Raw genomic sequence first — 18,608 nt, 5'->3', positions numbered from 1 at the left:
TTCGGTGGGTGCTATTCAGGTCAAACTATCTTTTCAAGTTATCCCCCGGTATAACCCATACCTTCACCGAAGAATTTTACCTACTTACCCCTTAATAGCATCGATATCCTGGGTCCTGCGTTATTAAGGAAGTGAAGTAAGCTTCATAGAACAGTACAGCACAGAACAGGCCCTTCGGCCCTCGATGTTGTGCCGAGCAATGATCACCCTACTCAAACCCACGTATCCACCCTATACCCGTAACCCAACAATCCCCCCCTTAACCTTACTTTTTAGGACACTACGGGCAATTTAGCATGGCCAATCCACCTAACCCGCACATCTTTGGACTGTGGGAGGAAACCGGAGCACCCGGAGGAAACCCACGCACACACGGGGAGGATGTGCAGACTCCGCACAGACAGTGACCCAGCCGGGAACTGAACCTGGGACCCTGGAGCTGTGAAGCATTGACGCTAACCACCATGCTACCGTGCTGCCCCTTTTTTAAAAACAGGGAAGTTTCTCAGCCAATCAGCAGAGCACTAGAAACCACTTTTTCAGGTTGTTATTTTATTATTATACTTTTTTTTAAAGTTGCAAACACTCTCTTTACAGAAAGGTAAAAAGATTAGTGATTCTGGATGCTGTCTGGTTGGTTGTAGGGACCTTCAGACCCACCTTAACATTTTAACTTTAAATCCTAGCCTTCTTTAGATCTATTACAGTTTACACTCGGCTGCTTGCCTTGCCTTTCCCATGACCGAGTTCTCTCTCTCTCTCTCTCTCCTCCTCTTCTCTCCTGATGCTGGTTCTCTGTTTTCTGTCCTCCTTCCTCTGTGCTCCGTTCTGACCTCTCCAGCTGCTGCTCCCTCGCGTTCTGCTCTCCTCGTTGCTGCTGCCTCGTGGGTGGGGGGAAGGAGGAGCCCGCACTTGATACCTTTTTGGCGGGAAAGATCGGGACCTCCGATAGGGGATGGGCTACGGGGCTTAAAGGGGCATGGTGGGGGGAGGGCCTGAGCGCTGGTATTTTGACAGATCATCTTGTAGATCTGATCAATTTTCACTGAGATATGCTCAAAGCACTGGTTAAACAAACCATATCTTCTTCTTTTGACATATTCAAAATCCTGTCTGCTTATCCTAGCTTTCTTTCTGCTTGATTCAAATGCATATACTGACTCTTGAAACTTATCCCACACATTTTGCAGTTTTTCAACAGCTCTCAAATTTGGTGCAGCAGTTCTATGTAAAATGGTCTCCTTTTCTTCCAATAATTTATTCAATCTATTCTCAAATATGTCTGTTGTGGCTCGGGTACTTTCCTCTTCTGTTAAAACCTGAGCGCTGGGGCGGGAGACAGACAGGCGCCAAGGGCAGGGAAAGTGTCTTATTTAAAATGTTTATTCTTTCCCTGTACCCTCTCAGACCAGATATTGCCAGACTTCAATGTTTCAAATGACACCTTTTCTGTATTTTCCAGAACAATTTGTTTATTGTCATGTGCTCCGAGGTACAGTGTATGCTTCTGCGAGCAACTCAAACAGATCATTTAGTTTAAATCCAGTCCATTTTTTCTTTTAGCACACCTTGACTAATTTCCACATATTTGATCTGAGATTACATTGCCCTCTCCTTGGCTCCCCTCTCCTCCCCTCCTCTCCTCTGCTCCCCTTCTCGTCTCCTCTCCCCTCTTCCCCTCCTTGATCTCAGTGACAGTGGCAGATATATCTCATGGTGAAAGAAGATAAATTTTGTGGGCTGGTCCCCCAAATGCAGTGCTAGAAATTCATTGTTCTTTTCCCCAAAGCTGTCCAGTCTCGTTTCAGCTGCTGGGTTTCCCTGAGGCCAGGGAATAATGGGCAGCCAGGGTTAAATTGGGAAGACATGTTAATATGGGGCATCCCCATTATTGTATTTAAATAAACCACCCACCTGTTTATCCTGTCCCACCTTCATTAAAACTGGAAGTAGGTCGGCTGGGGTCATGTTTGGGACTTTTAACATCCCACCCAGTTCCAGCTCAACCAATTTTGTGGTTAAAATTATTCCCAATGTTAGAAATAATCTAATAACTCTACTCTGACTCTAAAACCAAACCAGCCCTGTTTTTTATCTTGACAAAGTAATTTAAAATGATCAAAATCTGGGGGTGGAGTGGGGAGATAGGACCTAAAGGGATATCTGACTTTTAAGTATATCTAAATGGATTTTTTGCAATGGCTCTTGGCTTTTTTGGTGATTCATAATGCCTTTCGTATCAATTTCCACCATTTTTATCCGAGCAGAAATTAGTTTTGTCTCATGAATGTGTGTCTTAAATCAATGTAACACTTGGTGAAACAAATTACAATGAATCATCAAACCCCACAATGTTTGCTGCAGCATTTGAAACTTAATAGGCTATGTGCAGCATTCGGTGAGGTCAGTCCGCTACTGGCCTGCTTTTTTGATTGCTTGGTATTCCTTGCGCAGCTCAGAGTAGTGTCAGCTTACACAAAATGATATAATGAGGGGCAAAAGAGATGCACACGATAATGTACCCCCGAATATTCATTGTAGTGCATGGCCAATTTGTTTAGGTGAACAGATCCTTTAAAAGGATTGTGCAGCTGCGTGCACAGTTAACTTTCAACGGCCAACTTGTGTGCAGCCTGTTTGGGAGCCTTTGTGCTGCACAACTTGGAGGGAACACATAGAATTAAATAACATTTTCCATTTTGTGAATTGTGACTAATGTGAATTAGCTAAATTTAATATATTTTAGAACATTATTTCTCACAGTATTCCTATCTGGTTAGATTCCTGCAAAAGTAGATGACCTACTTGGTATAAGTGCTGTCTACATTGTATCTGGATGGATCACTTTGTGAATTGCTCATGGGAAATCAATATTGATAGATTAAAAGCACATGGGTGATTACAGAGCTGCAGTATTTAGCACATTTTAAATTTTACATAGAATTTACATGCAGAAGCCTGTGAGTCATATTTTTCCATACCATTGTGTTTGAATCCCCATTTATTTCTCCTTCACTTTTGCTGGCCATTTTGAAAGGGTTCTTCATTACTGTCCTTCCAAATTTGACTAGTTGAAAAGAACTCTGGTATGCTCTGCTGGTTGAATCTTAGAACTTACAGTGCGAAGAAGGCCATTCGGTCTGAGTCTGCACCGGCCTTTGGAAAGAGCACCCTACATAACCCCATGCCTCCACCCTATCCCTCTAACCCAGTAACCCCGCCTAACCTTTTGGACACTAAGGGGCAATTTAGTATGGCCAATCCACTTTTCGACTGTGGGAGGACACTGGAACACCCGGAGGAAACCCACGCAGGCACAGGGAGAAAGTGCAAACTCTACAGTCACCCGAGTTCGGAATTGAACCCGGGTCCCTGAAGCAGCAGTGCTAATCACTGTTTCACCGTGCGCTGCTTCAGCTGAGGGCAGCGTCTCCACATACTGAAATGTGAATTTAAATGCTGACACCTTGAGGTGGCACTCAGCAGTTAACAGCTCGTTTGTGAGTGGGTGATGGATAAACATTGGAATAGTCACTCTCATCCTTTTGATTTGAGCTATGTGAGTCAGCAACCCATTCTGTCAACTTTGCGGAGAAAAGGGCTAGAAAACCACATTTAAGTGGAAGAAATCTCACTTTACAAAGAAACCTCATCATTCTTTAAGGGTGTACTTCTGTTGATTTTTGAATGCAGTTAACTTTGGGGGTGGGGGGGGCGGTGGAGGGATTTGACTAAATGGAATTAATGAGCCTCATTCTTCTCTTCCCTAAATTATGATTTACATTTTTGGACAAAATATTTTTCTTCCTCAAGCTCCTTGGGCGCCAGTAAACTTGGATTCAGTTCTCATTTTCAAATCCTTTCAACAGTTCACCCTATCTGCCAAATCACGTGCTGACCCCCACTCTCCATTCCTCCAGGGTTGAATTATTGGTTGCTTCCCACTTATTCTGCTCCTCTATCAGATCCATCCTCTGCACTGTATCTTTGCCCACTGCAATTCTATTCTCAAGACTTCTTCATCTCGTCTGCTTCAAATAACCTTCTTGATATTCTTTTTTCCAATGTACCTTCTCTTCAAATGTTACTCCCTTCATTTTCTGTTCAGTATCTACCTTTCCCTCTGTAAAGAGACATTCTGCTCAGAGGAGTGCTGGGTAAATGTAAGAATCTGAACATATTTTTCCTGTGCACTCAAAATGAAACTGTTAAAAAAATGAGAAACATTTCAGCACTCAACTGATTTTTCCTAAATAAGTCGTGTCTGTCAAATGGTTAGTACGTAGTTATTAATTATCCATATTTAATTTGCAATTCACAACATATAATCTGCAGTCAGTCACGCATGCAAAGGCCTGTTGCTGTTTTTTAAATTTGTAATAAAAAATAAAATGCAGACTATGTCAGACAGTATGTAAAGGAGAAAGACAAGTTAATGTCTCAGGCTTCACTGTTGAAGGTACGTGTTGTGGAAAATCCCAAAGCATATCTATAGTAAATGTAATGGTGGTCTTCCTCCATCGCTCACAGTAAAACATGGCCCAGTGCAGCCCCAGTGCCCTGGGTCTCGTGTGATTTATTACTTTGGTTTCCATTGCCTCAACTTGGTGAAACTAATAAAAATATTTGCCAAAATCCCTGCACAACATCCAAACTTTCATTGACCTGTGACTAGTAACTTGAGGAAAAATAAGCAACACCTGGAATGCATTGCCTGAGAGTGTGATGGAGACAGATTCAGTTATGGCTTTCAAAAGGGATTTGGCTAAACACCTGGGGCGGCATTCTCCCCTACCCGGCGTGACGGAGGGTCCTGGAGTAGGGGAGTGGCGCCAAGCACTCAGGGGTCGCGCCTCCCCAAAGGTGGGGAATTCTCCCCACCTTTGGGGGCCAGCCCCGCGCCGGAGCGGTTGCGACCAGAAGACCGGAGCAAAAACCCGGCGCCCCCGGCAGCCGGGCTGGCCGAAAGACTTTTGCCGGTCCGCGCATGCGCCGTCAGTGATGTCAGCGGCAAGTGGCCGCTGACGTCACTGCCGGCGCATGCGCGATATGGGGTTCTCTTCCGCCTCCGCCATGGTGGAGTCTGGGCGGACGGTCCCGATCGCGGGCCAGGCCACCGTGGGGGCACCCCCCGGGGTTTGATCGCCCCCCGCCCCCCCCCAGGACCCCGGGGGCCTGCTCGCGCCGCTGAGCCCGCCGTTCCAGAGGTTGTTTAAACCTCGGCGGCAGGAGAGGCCTCCCAGCGGCGGGACTTCGTCCCATCCGGGCCGGAGAATCACCGCAGGGGCATCTCCGATCGGAGTTGCGAGATTCCTGCCACCGCCACTTCCCGGGTGGCGGAGAATCTCTGCCACGGTGGGGGCGGGATTTTAGGCGCCCCCAGGCGATTCTCCGACCCTGCTGGGGGTCGGAGAATTTCGCCCCTGAAGAGTGATCATATTGCAGGGCTACAGGGAAAGGATAGGATAGTGGGACTGGCTGAATTACCAGTGCCAGCATGGGCACAACGTCTGAACGGCCTCTATGTGTGCGTAATCATGATTATTATCAAACCATGGCTTTCAACAGCAGATTCCATGTTTGATGAGGGTCAAAGAAGAAGCTTTAATCTGCTTAACAATGGATGCCCTCTTTCGATTGTTAAGGGAACAATGAGGATGTTACAACAAAAGATGAGACGGAAATACTAATCTCTAGTACAATAATTTTAGAATCTGGACATGGGGCTGGATTCTCCGAGCCTCTGTATCGAAATTGCGATCGGCGGGGCGGCGGAGCATGGGCGACAATGACGAAATCCGGTCCGATGCTACTCCCATGATTCGCCGGTCCCCGGAGAATCACGCATGCGGTCTACGCGGCGCGGGTAGGGGGCCATTGACAGAGGCCCCCGTGGCGATTCTCCCAGGAAACCTGGCCGAGTTCCCGACGGTGTGGCTCTAACCACGCTTTGCCTGTCAAGAACGGCCGCCCTGGTGGGGGATGGGGGGGGCGAGGGAATCCTTCCGGGGGTGGGGGGGGGGGGGGGGGGCTCACAGACGGCCAGGCAAGCGATCGGGCGGCACCGATCCGCAGGGACGCGCAATCTCGGGGGGGACCTACTTTGTTCAACAGGAGTCCGCCATGTTGGACTGGGCGGTCACCGCCGCGCTCATGCGCAGAATCCGGATGGAAATGCAGGGCCCCGTATCCGCAGCCAGAGCTGCGAGGAGCACTCCGGGGCCCTGCCAGCTCCCTGCAGGTAGGAGAATCACTCTGGACTTTCTTAAGGAAAGACCAGGGTGAAACGCCCGCGTTTTGATGCTCGCGTGGGGATAGCGCCATTATTGGAGAATACCGCCCATTATGTGTTAAATTAATATTTAAAATTCCTAACCTTGTCATTCCAGCTCTAATTTTTTGTAATTATTTATCTTTGTGGGTGGCACAGTAGTACGGTGGTTAGCTCTGTTGCTTTACAGCTCCAGGGACCCAGGTTTGATTCCCGTCTTGGGTCACTGTCTGTGCGGAGTCTGCATGTTCTTCCTGTGTCTATGCGGGTTTCCTCCGGGCGCTCCGGTTTCTTCCCACAAGTCCCAAAAGCCGTGCTTGCTAGGTGAATTGGAAATTCTGAATTCTCCCTCGGTGTATCCGAACAGGTGCCGGAGTGTGGTGACTACGGGATTTTCACAGTAACTTCATTGCAGTGTTGATGTAAGCCTACTTGTGACAATAATAAAGATTATAAAGGTTACTATTATTGTCCCTATTACATTTTGTGTTGGAAATAAACAATTCTGCCTCAACTGCAATGGAGTTTCAGATGGTGCTGGTATCACTGTTACAAGTGACAATAAAAAATAACTTATTTTCTCAAGATGGCTGTAAATCTAGGTTATTTTACTTATTTTCTGTATTGGAGACACCAAGATCTATATTTTTGAATGTACTAAACACCTAGCAATGAACAATTAGTGACTGCTAAGAGATGGATAGCAAGACTGAACATCAAATCAATACATTTTTAGGGCAGCATGGTGGCCTAGTGGTTAGCACAACCGCCTCACGGCGCTGAGGTCCCAGGTTCGATCCCGGCTCTGGGTCACTGTCCGTGTGGAGTTTGCACGTTCTCCCTGTGTCTGCGTGGGTTTCGCCCCCACAACCCAAAAATGTGCAAAGTAGGTGGATTGGCCACACTAAATTGCCCCTTAATTGGAAAAAAATAATTGGCTAATCTAAATTTAAAAAAAAAAGAAAAGAAAATCAATACATTTTTGCATTGACTATTGGATGCACCCCTTCTAATGTGCCTGTATGTTTGCTGCGTGTTACCCAAGTCCTCCTCCTCCAAGTTTCATGCCCTGAGATGTTATTGACGGTCATGGACATCCATTTGATTGGTCCATCATTATGTTTGGCAAAGTACTGCAGTGATTTGCCGTTGTCTTCTGCAGTATAACTGACCAGGAAACTCTCCCGCACTTTACAGTCTATCATGAAGCATACTGGATGGATTTACAGGCTGATTGCTCTGTTTGGCCACATTACGCATTCTCTTTCCATGGTCATCAAGTCCTGAAGTGGGACTTGAACTCCGGAGCTTCTAGCCCAGAGGTCAGGATGCTATCCACCGCGCCACAAAAACTCCTGTTATCCAATTGAAGCATCAAAGTAAAGAGTGCACTCACTATCTACAATGAGATTGGCTAACTAAACGGCTACATTTGCTGTCTTCATCATCAATCTCGTAGTTGCAGGAGAATCTGGGCCAATATATTGACTGAAGGCACAACAATCTCCTATATTACCGTGCCTTTAAAACCTGTTCTAATATTCTCAAACTATTTTTGAATTATGCAATAAGTTGGTAAAATTGTAACTTTAACAAATGTATTTTAAATTGTACTTTTTAGCTATTTTAAAGAAAACAAACAGCAAAATGTCTCTAAGAGGAAGCATGTTTGTTAATTTTACGTGGGCCACAGTTTCTGAGTAGTAAACTTTGACTTTCTGTTTTTTTTCCCCTAAAGGGCACTTTGCTCACTTTGGCTAAACCCTTACCTGGAGGTTAAGAATCTGATACACTCGGACGTTTACCCTTAAACTGAATTCCAGCAACCAGTTTTGGAACAAGAGAAACTAAAGCACCAAATGAAATTTCTGCATCGCAAACTTGGATAAAGAAGGAAGTATGGGAAGATCGCCAGCTGGTAGATCGATCACATCAGCCCCAGAATAATGGAACGACTGATTCTATTTGAAAAGACTATGGAAAAAAAGGGGGAAAAGGACTAGCCAAACAGAGCACGATTGCTTTTTAGGTTTGAAAATGCTGTGCAAAAGTCTTGTCTCTGGGATGTGATTTCAAGGTGACAACCACAACAGGTTATAAAAGCAAAGGAGAGTGGAAATTCACGTATATTGACCAAGTTCTGAAAATGCCAGAATGTAAAGCGTTGAGTGTCCGTGGGCTTGTAGTTGTGTCCATGATGTGTTTACACAGTGTCCAGTGTAGCCAGCGTGTTCTTGATAATGTGTGTACAGACACGAGCACTCCTGGTTTTTTCCCATCCCACTTTGTGACAAATGTTGCCAAAAATTTAACACATAAACAGACCTCCCTCTTGTATCGAAAGGATCTGTTCCTTGTCGACAATTTTCTGCCAGAAGCGTTCTCTGCACTAACATTTAAACCTGGAATTCTGCCTTCTCGAGCTCTTCAGGTCAGTGCTACAAAATGACACAGGCATTCTAAAGAGACAGTTGAATCTCTTTTTTGCCCTCCACCCAAGGCCCTTGTGGGATTTTTTATGGCTGCAATTTCCTCTAGAGACTAGTGAATCTGTCCTGCTGTTAAAGATATCAATTTTACTTCAGCTTATTCTGTAGCCTGAATGATCAGGCTGTTGTATTTATAACAGCTGGAGAAAGATGCTCCTTTTTGTTTGTCAAGGTGTTTTGATATGGTGTACCATCACGATGTTCAATAAACTATTGAATGAACATTTACAATAATTTGTGCTAGATAAACCGAAAGTTAAGACTTCCCTTTTCTAATTTTGACAAATATCGTCACACACAAAAATTGACAGCATGGTATAAAGATATTTTTACTAATTTGGTTGAAGTAGGCTTCTAGTAAGTCTCAGGAAATGCAATGGACCTGCATGTGACCCAGATGTGAGTAGTTTTCCACTTTCTTTGGGGACTGTAATTACATTGGAAGGCCAGTTTATAGCAGCAAGGGCATTGTGATGTTTGCCCAGAGCTATGGACTATTCAGTGATGTGTTTACAGCAACTGTAAGTTGGCAGGAGTAACTTAAACTAGGATTCATAGCCCTTCGTTCTCTGGCCATTCAGAACTCCCAAGCAGAGCCAGTACGCTGATCACTGTAAACATTACGAGGAAGCTGAATTTGCTGGGCGCAGGCAGTCAGAATATCAGGGAGTTGATTTCCTGCTGTAGCATTTACTAGTAAATTAAATGGTCATTTTTTTTCCAACCGAAAGCTAGTGTTTTATTGTTGACGAACAGTCAAGACAAATGAGAAAGAGGCCAGAGATGATATTTTACAAGGAATGAACGTTACATCTGGAAAATGAGTGTTCAAAAGGAAAATGAGGACCACGCACACCAGCTTTTACATTAAAATTGGTGTTTGCTGGCGACTTTCGGAATCAAGACAAATTGCACTAGTGGTCAAAAAAACCATTTGAAACCATGCTGCTAGCAGTTTTGGGTACTTCAAGTTACTGCATGACGGGTATTGAGTTTGAGCGTAAGATATATTACTGCGAGAAAATTGTGCTTTTCCCAGAAATGTGAGTAGGCTTGGCACTTCCTGGAACTGTGTACAGTCATTGTGAAATTAATGTTTTGATGTGGTGGGTTACGGGCTTTCCCATGTGTACAGCGATTGACTTGCATAGAAGGATTGTGTTGCTGCTGTTTTTACTGTGCATTTAGTTCCAGCATCAGCTTTACGTTTCCCTTCTACTTTTGTAATGGTTTCACTGTGCGCTCTGATTCTTTAAATGAGTTGACAGAGGTCAATGATAAGGTCCTCATAAAGTAATCTAAAGGATTTAAAGTTGTTCACACTTTGGGTACAGAGAGCCAGTGACACACGAACTTGCGCTTTTTATTTTAAAAAAAAGTTTGGTTTAAAGATGTTGCACGATACACAGCACATTCATAATGACTTCAAGTAATGCACTTTTTGTTTTCTGTGTATGTATGTATTTTTTTTAGTTTACTGGATGCTTTTGCACTGCTTTAATCTGATACAGATTCTCACCTGGACTGTTGTCCTATTTTTCAAGTCGAGCATTGTAAAAAGTATATCAAAGTCAAAGCTTATTTACTTAATTTTGAATGCCTCTTGTGTAATTTTTACTTTGCGTTATCCTGTCATAGTGCCTTGAGTTTAAACCATTTTTCATGCTCCCATTGAGCTGACCAGTTTTCAGCCTTTTTTCTTGGTAGTTGTGAGGAACCTGAGGAAATTAACAGCGCAGCTATATTTTCTTCTTTCCTCACAAATCCCATATCCAGTAATAATTCTGAAAAATACTTTTTCCTTCAAATGTGTTTGAAGGAATTATGGAGCCTCGTATCTACATTAAAACTACATCGACACTCTCTTCCCCATTCTCATAAAATTCTGAGTCCCATTTCTGCTCGCTAGCTGAGCACCTGATCTGTGATCGATGTTTGACTGCTGTTCCCACTTCTCAACAGTACAACTGTGGTTTAGGGCACTATCCAGTTTGTACCTAGTCCAGTTGTGGCTGCATGCAGTGTTTCACTGCTTGTGTCAAGCATGGATGCCACCTAGTGGCTCAGTACTAAGCAGCCTAATTCAACAAATATTGCATAAAACTTAAATGCATTTTTTGAAAATGAAAGGAAAATGTTGAAAATACTCAGCTGTTTCATCCATATCTGAAAACATTTTAACCGTAACATTGTAGTATGAAAAACCTACTCAATTCTTAAGATGATAAAGAATTTGGGGGCATTTGTGCAATTGTTGATCCTTACAAATGGCTGCAATAAAAAGGAAGTTATCCTAAAGCTGCATGATTCCACAGTTGTGCCTGTTTTTTTCTCTCCTTGTTTTGATTAAAATTACTATCAGACAGGGTAGTCACCAGATGCTGTCCTGCAGGATGTGGGTTAGCGCCTGTTATTTCTCATGCAGTTGACCGAGGTTGTTTTCACTGAGGCAGGCGTTGATCGTTTCCCCTCGGGCAGGAAGTGCAGCTCAGCAGGTAGCAGGTGAGCTGTTGCAGATCACGATGACTCACACAGTTAAGCAACTGCTTCAGTGGAGAGGCCTGGGAGTAACTGATTATTTTGACAGCCTTGAGTGATGAATGGTATATGGCATGTGGAGAGGAAAGATCAGTTAAATTGGGAAAGGACAATCTCTTCCTAAATAATTAAGATGTATTGTTGCTCAAACATTTACCCCCAATATAATGTACAACACTACATTTATTTGCTAATGGAGATTGCAAAATAATTCTATAATGTCTCATGTTAGTTTAAAAGTGAAGATGTTCTGATTGTCGATCTGAAGGGCAAGCAAGATCCAGATTATTAGCTTCCCATGCCAGTATCCTATCAATGGAATTTATATACTTGTGTTGACATGTATGTCTTCAGATGCCATATCCGCCAATTGATTTTGCCATAGGTCTACATTTCCACAGGGAGTATAAGAGCAATGATTTAAAGGAATTGTGTCTCATTAATACTGCTCCACTTTAACAGCTGAACATCGCAATCTTGGTCCAAACTACATATACACATTGCACTCAGGGAACTCTCCCTCTCTGGTTGTCCCTCAAAGTAAGGAGGATGCTTGTCCAAGAGTACAACACATGGTGAAAATCTGCAAGTGGTGGCTTTTAATGTGGAGATACTGTTGCGCTGCAGCTACAACATGGTTCTCACTGACCAGGAGACTCTCCTGTTCTTACTGACATATTGAAAGGATTTTCAGGTTGAGAATCAACCTGTTTGGCCATGTTATGAATGCACCTTCCATGGCTTTGGAGTGGGATTTGAACCCAGAGCTGGTTCAAAGATAGGGGTGCTATTTACTGCACCACAAGACCTCCACTCAGGAGATTAATATGGTACAATTCAAAACATTTTTCAAAGCAAAGTACAGGCACTACAAATGTTACATTTCTGATTATTGCAGTTACTTTGTTGAATATTGATTCCATTAGAAGATGATTCAGATCCTCAAGCCTTCTCCTCCATTCAGATAGAGCATGGCTGATCTTTCCTCAATATCAAGCATTTGTCTTTGCTCCATATCCTGATATTTTTGTATAATAACCTCACTCTAATTTAAAGATTTTTAAAAAAATTTGACATCCCCAGAGGAAACAATAGCTGTAGAGAAACCATCAAACCCTTTTAGCTTTTTAAGCTCCTCAATTGGATCAGCACTTAACTTTTTTATACTCCAGGAAATACAAGCCAGGTTTACATAATTTGACTCTTTAAACCTCTGGGAATTTTTATTGCAACTCCTCTAAAGCCATTATAAGTTGCTGAAATACATGGTCAAGGGCGAAGAAAGGGCCCATCTGGGGTGGGCTAGGTACAGAGTGGAATTAAAGTGTCAGGAGTTAAGTGGGGAAGGTGGCGGACGGTAGAGGGGATTGGAGACGAGCGCCTCCGGTAAAGGTGGTCACGTGGAACGTCCGGGGACTGAATGGGCCGGTTAAAAGGTCGCGGGTGTTCGCTCACCTCAGGAGCTTGAAAGCGGGGGTGGTCTTTTTGCAGGAGACACACCTCCGTGTGAAAGACCAGGGGTTAAGGAAGGGGTGGGTTGGGCAGGATTTTCGGGATTTGATTCGAAATCGAGGGGTGTGGCGATTTTAGTGAGCAAAAAAATGGGATTCGTAAGTGCGAAGGAGGTGAGGGATCGAGGTGGGAGATATGTGATTGTGAGTGGGGTATTGGAAGGGGCACTGGTAGTGTTGGTAAATGTGTATGCCCCAAATTGAGATGATGTGGGTTTTATGAGGGGGTTCCTGGCAGCAATCCCGGATTTGGCCACGTACCAGTTGATCATGGGAGGAGATTTTAACTGTGTCCTGGAGCTGAGGATGGATAGATCGAGCCCCAGGTCGATGGGTAGGGTACGAATGGCAAGGGAGTTGGGGGCGTTTATGGAGAGGATGGGTATGGTGGATCCATGGCGCTTTCAGAATCCACGAGGAAGGGAGTATTCCTTCTTTTCACACATCTATAAGGTGTATTAGAGGATTGATTACTTCGTAGTGAGTCGGGAGATTTTGATTGCGGTGGAGGGGGCAGAGTATGCGGGGAGAGTTATCTCGGACCATGCATCCCACTGGCTGGCTATTCGGTTCAGTACGGGACGAGAGCGGAGGCCAGGGTCGAGGTTTGACTCGGGGTTGTTGGCTGATGGAGGTTTTTGTGATGAGGTGCGGTTGGCGATTAGGGAATACGTGGAGTTGAATCAGAATGGGGAGGTGTCGGCGGGCATTTTTTGGGAAGCACTGAAGGCAGTGGTCCGGGGAGAAATTATCTCATTTACGGTTTATGCGAATAAGGAAAGGCGGAACATGACCGTCTGGTGAGCGAGATAATGGAAGTGGACAGGGAGTATTCGAGGGTGCCCACCGTGGAGGGAGTGGCGAGGAGGAAAATGTTTCAGGGGCAATTTGACAGGCTAACAATGGGGAGGGCGGTAGGGAAACTGCGTAGGGCAAGAGGGGTGCAATACGAGTATGGGGAGAAGGCGAGCTGCATGCTGGCACACCAGCTGCAGAGGCAGTCTGCGTCCAGGGAAATATTGAAGATCCGGGATGTGGTGTCAGAGCCAGGGAAGATAAATGAGGCATTTAGAGAGTATTACCAGGGACTTTATGAGGCAGACCCAGGAGGAGAGGAGGGGGCCATGGGGCGGTTTCTGGACGAGTGGAATTTCCCCAGGTGGAGGGAGCAAAGAGGCAGGTGCTGGACGAGCCCCTGGGGCAGAGGGAGGTGCTGGATAGTATCAGGGGTATGAAGTCGGGGAAGGCCCCTGGGCCGGATGGGTACCCGGCAGTATTTTACAAGGAATTTGCAGCGGACCTGGCACCACATCTGTTGGGGGTGTTTAATGAACCACTGGAGAAGGAGGAGTTGCCAGAGACGATGAAGCAGGTAGTAATCACACTAATCCCGAAAAAAGGGAAGGATCCAGTGGAATGTGGATCGTATAGACCCATATCACTATTGAACACGGATGTGAAAGTATTGGCTAAGCTGTTGGCGGGGAGGATGGAGGATTGTGTCCCGGGGGTGGTTGCAGAAGATCAAACAGTCTTCGTGAAGGGCAAGCAGCTCGCGAGTAATATAAGACTGCTGTTGAATGTGGTGATGAATCCGTCGAGAGCTCTGGTACCGGAGGTGGTGGTGTCCATGGAAGCGGAGAAAGCATTTGATCGGATGGAGTGACGGTACTTGTTCGAAGTTTTGGGAAGGCTTGGGTTTGGGCCGTGATTTGTGGCATGGGTGTTGTTGCTGTATGTGGTGCCAAGAGCGAGGGTGAGGACGAATGATATGAGCTGACAAAGCTTTGACTTACACGGGTACGAGGCAGGGGTGCTCGCTGTCGCCGCTGCTGTTTGCGCTGGCCATAGAGCCGTTGGCGATGATTCTCAGGGGATCGGCAGAGTGGCGGGGGATAATATGGGGACAGAGGCAGCATCAAGTGTCAGTCTATGCCGATGACCTCCTGCTGTATGTTTCAGATCTGTTGGAGAGAATGGGAAGGATTGTGGGCCTGTTGGGGAGGTTTGGAGGATTCTCGGGATACAAGCTGAATGTAGGGAAAAGGGAGGCATTCCCGGTGAATGAGCTGGCACAGCGGGCTAATTTAGGGGGGGTGCCATTTACGGTAGCGTGGGATAGGTTTAGGTACTTGGGGATTCAGGTAGCGAGGGAATGGACGGGGCTCCATAAGTGGAACTTAACAAAGCTGGTGGAACAGGCCAAGGAGGATCTTAAGAGGTGGGATACATTGCACTAACGTTGGCGGGGAGGGTCCAATTGGTGAAAATGAATATTCTGCCGAGGTTCTTGTTTATCTTTCAGGCTCTCCCGTTCTTTATACCAAAGGCCTTTTTTCGGAAAGTGGACATGATCATTTCTGACTTTGTATTGGCGGGGAAGGTGCAGAGGGTGGGGAGGACCCCGCTACAGAGGCATTGCTAAACTTGCTTCATTATTATTGGCCGGCGAATGTGGACAAGGTGCGGCAGTGGTGAGTAGAAGAGGTAGAGTGGGTTAGGATGGAGGAGGAATCTTGTAAAGGGTCTAGTTTGAGGGCTATGGTGACGGCAGCATTGCCTATGGCTCCGAGTAGGTATTCGGGGAGCCCAGTGGTGCAGTCCACGGTGAAGATATGGAATCAGCTGAGGAGGCATTTTAGGGTGGAAGGGATGTCGGTGCTAACGCCGCTGTGCGAGAATAATGGGTTTGAGCCAGGTGGGGATGGATAGTGTATACAGGAGGTGGAGGGAAGTGGGGCTGGTCAAGGTGAGGGATTTGTTTTTGGAGGAAGGGTTCACCAGTCTGGAGGAACTTCGGGAGAGGGTAGAGCTGCCGAGGGGTAGTGAGTTCAGGTATCTACAGTTTAGGGACTTTGCACAAAAGGTCTGGAAGGAGTTCCCTAGATTGCTGGGATATACCCTGCTGTAGCAACTGCTGCTTCCGGATGTGGAAGGGAAGGGAAGAAGTGGGGATATATATAAGTGGCTGGGGGAGCAGGGAAGCCAGCGGGTGGTGATAAAGGAGAAATGGGAAGCGTAGTTGGGAATGGAGATCAATTGGGAAGTATGAAGTGAGGCACTGTGAAGGGTAAATGGTTCCTCCTCTTGTGCAAGGTTGAGCCTGATACAGTTTAAGGTGGTGCACAGGGTGCGTATGACACGGGCGAGAATGAGGGGATTCTTTCAGGGGGTAGCAGATGAGTGTGAGAGGTGTGGGTGGGGGCCAGTGAATCATGTTTGTGACCGTGTTTGAGGATTTGTTCGTCGCAGGGTGTGGATGGGGGGGGGGGGGGGGGGGGGGGATGTGGAGGGGGGGGTGAAAAAGGATAAAAATCTGTGCAAACTGTATAGTTGATTGTTGGGAAGAATGTTTCCCAGGGTGTTAATTTGCTGTAACCTACTTTGAAACAAGTTTGAAAAATATGCTTTTAAAAAAGAAAATAAGTTGCTGTAATGGAATACCTCCGAAACGCATGCAGTACTCCGATGGGATTTTGACCAAGGCTGTATACAACTGAAAAATAAACTCTTCTATTTATCCTCCAACTCTCTAGTGATAGAGGCAAACATTATATTACCACTTTTGACTGCATTTTGTATCCATCTACTACCTTTTAATGACCTGTGTTCTTGAACACCCTTGAACTTGAAATACCACAATTTATGGTTCTCGGGCCGAAAGGTAATAATTTCACCCTTGCCCATATCGAACTCCATTTGCATAGTTTTGGTTACTCAATCATTCCATGTCCCATTTTAACTTCCTTGTCCCATTTACATGCATTGCTGACCCTCCTAATGTAATGTTATCTATCAACTTGACTTACAACTCTGATCCTTCTTTCAAGTCATTAATAGGTATGGTGAAAACATGGAGCTGCAGTACTGATCCAAGCTGCTGCATCTATCGTTAGGTATAGATAGACTAGTCTGAGAATTCCCACTGGTCACATCCTCTCCGAGTACCTTCCCTTTACCCCACTAATCTCCCAACCATTCTCCAACACCAGTTAAAAGGCTGCTTCCCATTCTGCGTACTCTTTCTTTTTTGTGCAATCTTATCAAAATGTCTTCTGAAAGTCCACGGGTTACATCCATAGACTCACTTTTATCTTAGTCAGAAATGACTTGTCCTTGAAGCTATTTTAGATTCCTGATCAGCTTATATGTATTAAATTGTTTAGTCATCGTATCCTCAATGACAGAGCAGTAACTTCCCTGTAACTAACATTAAAGTGACAGGCCCTGTGTTTACCTGGTTCCTGTTTCCCAATTAAATAATGGACTAAAATTGGCACATTTCCAATATAACTGCCCAGTTACCAAAATAAGAGAGATTTGAAAGATAACACTTATATAATTCAACAATTCTTTTAACACACTGGGGTGGAAACCATTAGGCTTTGGATGTTTATCTGTCCTATTTTCTTCATTACCTTTTTTGTTTGTTTCTTGTATGAATCCAATAAGATTCTTTTCTGAATTTATTTTTTGTTTCCTTTCTGATCACTGGTCCTCCTCCTCTCCTCTAATGTGAAAATCTATAAAAAATCTATATCTATATTCATTTAATAAATCGGTTATTTCTTTAGTGTCTATGACAGTACCAAATGTGTCTGTCATTAATGGGTCCACATTTCCCTTAGACACTCTTGCTCTTAGTATGAAGCTTTTATGTTTGTTGCAGGTTTTATTTTTGTATTTCTTTGCAGCTTGTAATTTCTTTGTCCTGGTGCTTTGATATTTGAATAAATAATTCCTTTTGTATAACAGTGGATATATGCAGCTGTAAACAGCTGTCTCTCCTCTTCTTCCTTACCCCACCCTTCCGACACAATATACTTGGCTTTCAGTTACAGTGAAGAAAATGAAAGCATATTATCTAATCAGCTTATCTTATAGGCGTTGTGTACATTCAGAAAGCTTGTCTTGATGGCGGCACTGTATATATGCAAGTTTGTCAGGTAAATCCAAATCCTCTATTGTGACGGCACAGCTGGGACACCAGTTAGTTGGTCGGAGCCGCGGGTGGGGGAAGAGAAGGTGTGCACGTTGGCCTTTATCTGGCTGAATAAATAGAAGTACAAATGGTGTGGATATTACTTTCTCTGTTCAATATTTCTATGTGACTGGGATGTTGCCTTATGTGATGGGTTGTCTTGACATTGCCATAAAATGGACGGAGCTACTGTAGGTGGTTGGAGGGAATGACCCAATGTGATTGTCTGCATCTGATTATAATGTAAATCCTAGCTTTTTTCAGTAAGTGAATAAATAAACTATGGCATGGACCCTTGGAACTTTAAAGCAGTAATCAGTATTTGAAAAGAAATCAGCACAGCTAAACAAAATCAGACTTTTCAAAGATGAAAGAAATACTGTACCGTTGATGTGTCATTAATTTACAAGTCAATTTTTTTAAAGACTTGAATTAAAGGGGGTAATCTTGCAGCTGTCCTAGTGTATTTTACACTGTACCATCAGCAGGCTTTCACCAGGTTCCAGTGGGAACAGATGGAATTTGTTTGTAATGCAGTTTCTTGAAAAATGTTAAATGTTTACAGGCACATTATGCTTTTTATATTAAACTTACTGAGTAGAAGTTGATCTGAGATTAACACCAAAAAAAGCTCATTTTAAATGACTACCCTGTATGTTGATGTATAGTATGTATTTCAAAATTATGGAAAATAAAATCTACACAACATTCCACCACCCTATCTTCAGTTCATTTCTAAGTTTTATTTTCATCCTTGAGATGGGCATGATGTGTATGAGGGTCAAGAATCTGTAAAACAGGGGCGGTGTATCTGACTG

The 18,608-nt window shown here is 44.5% G+C and overlaps 1 protein-coding gene across 1 annotated transcript in view; it reads left to right on the top strand.

Annotated features, from left to right (window-relative positions):
* The window catches only part of znrf1 (zinc and ring finger 1), a 333,603-nt gene extending 322,541 nt beyond the window's left edge, over positions 1-11,062 (top strand). The window contains exon 5 of the mRNA XM_038806903.1: positions 8,010-11,062. The gene's annotated coding sequence lies outside the window, so the exon portion shown is untranslated. The remainder of the gene's footprint in view (positions 1-8,009) is intronic.
* Positions 11,063-18,608: the final 7,546 nt, after the last annotated feature.

The sequence above is a fragment of the Scyliorhinus canicula genome, chromosome 9 (genome assembly GCF_902713615.1).
Source record: "Scyliorhinus canicula chromosome 9, sScyCan1.1, whole genome shotgun sequence".
In the NCBI taxonomy this organism is placed as follows: domain Eukaryota; kingdom Metazoa; phylum Chordata; class Chondrichthyes; order Carcharhiniformes; family Scyliorhinidae; genus Scyliorhinus; species Scyliorhinus canicula.
The sequence above is the reverse complement of the archived record's forward strand: the minus strand, read 5'-3'. Positions and strand labels throughout refer to the sequence as shown.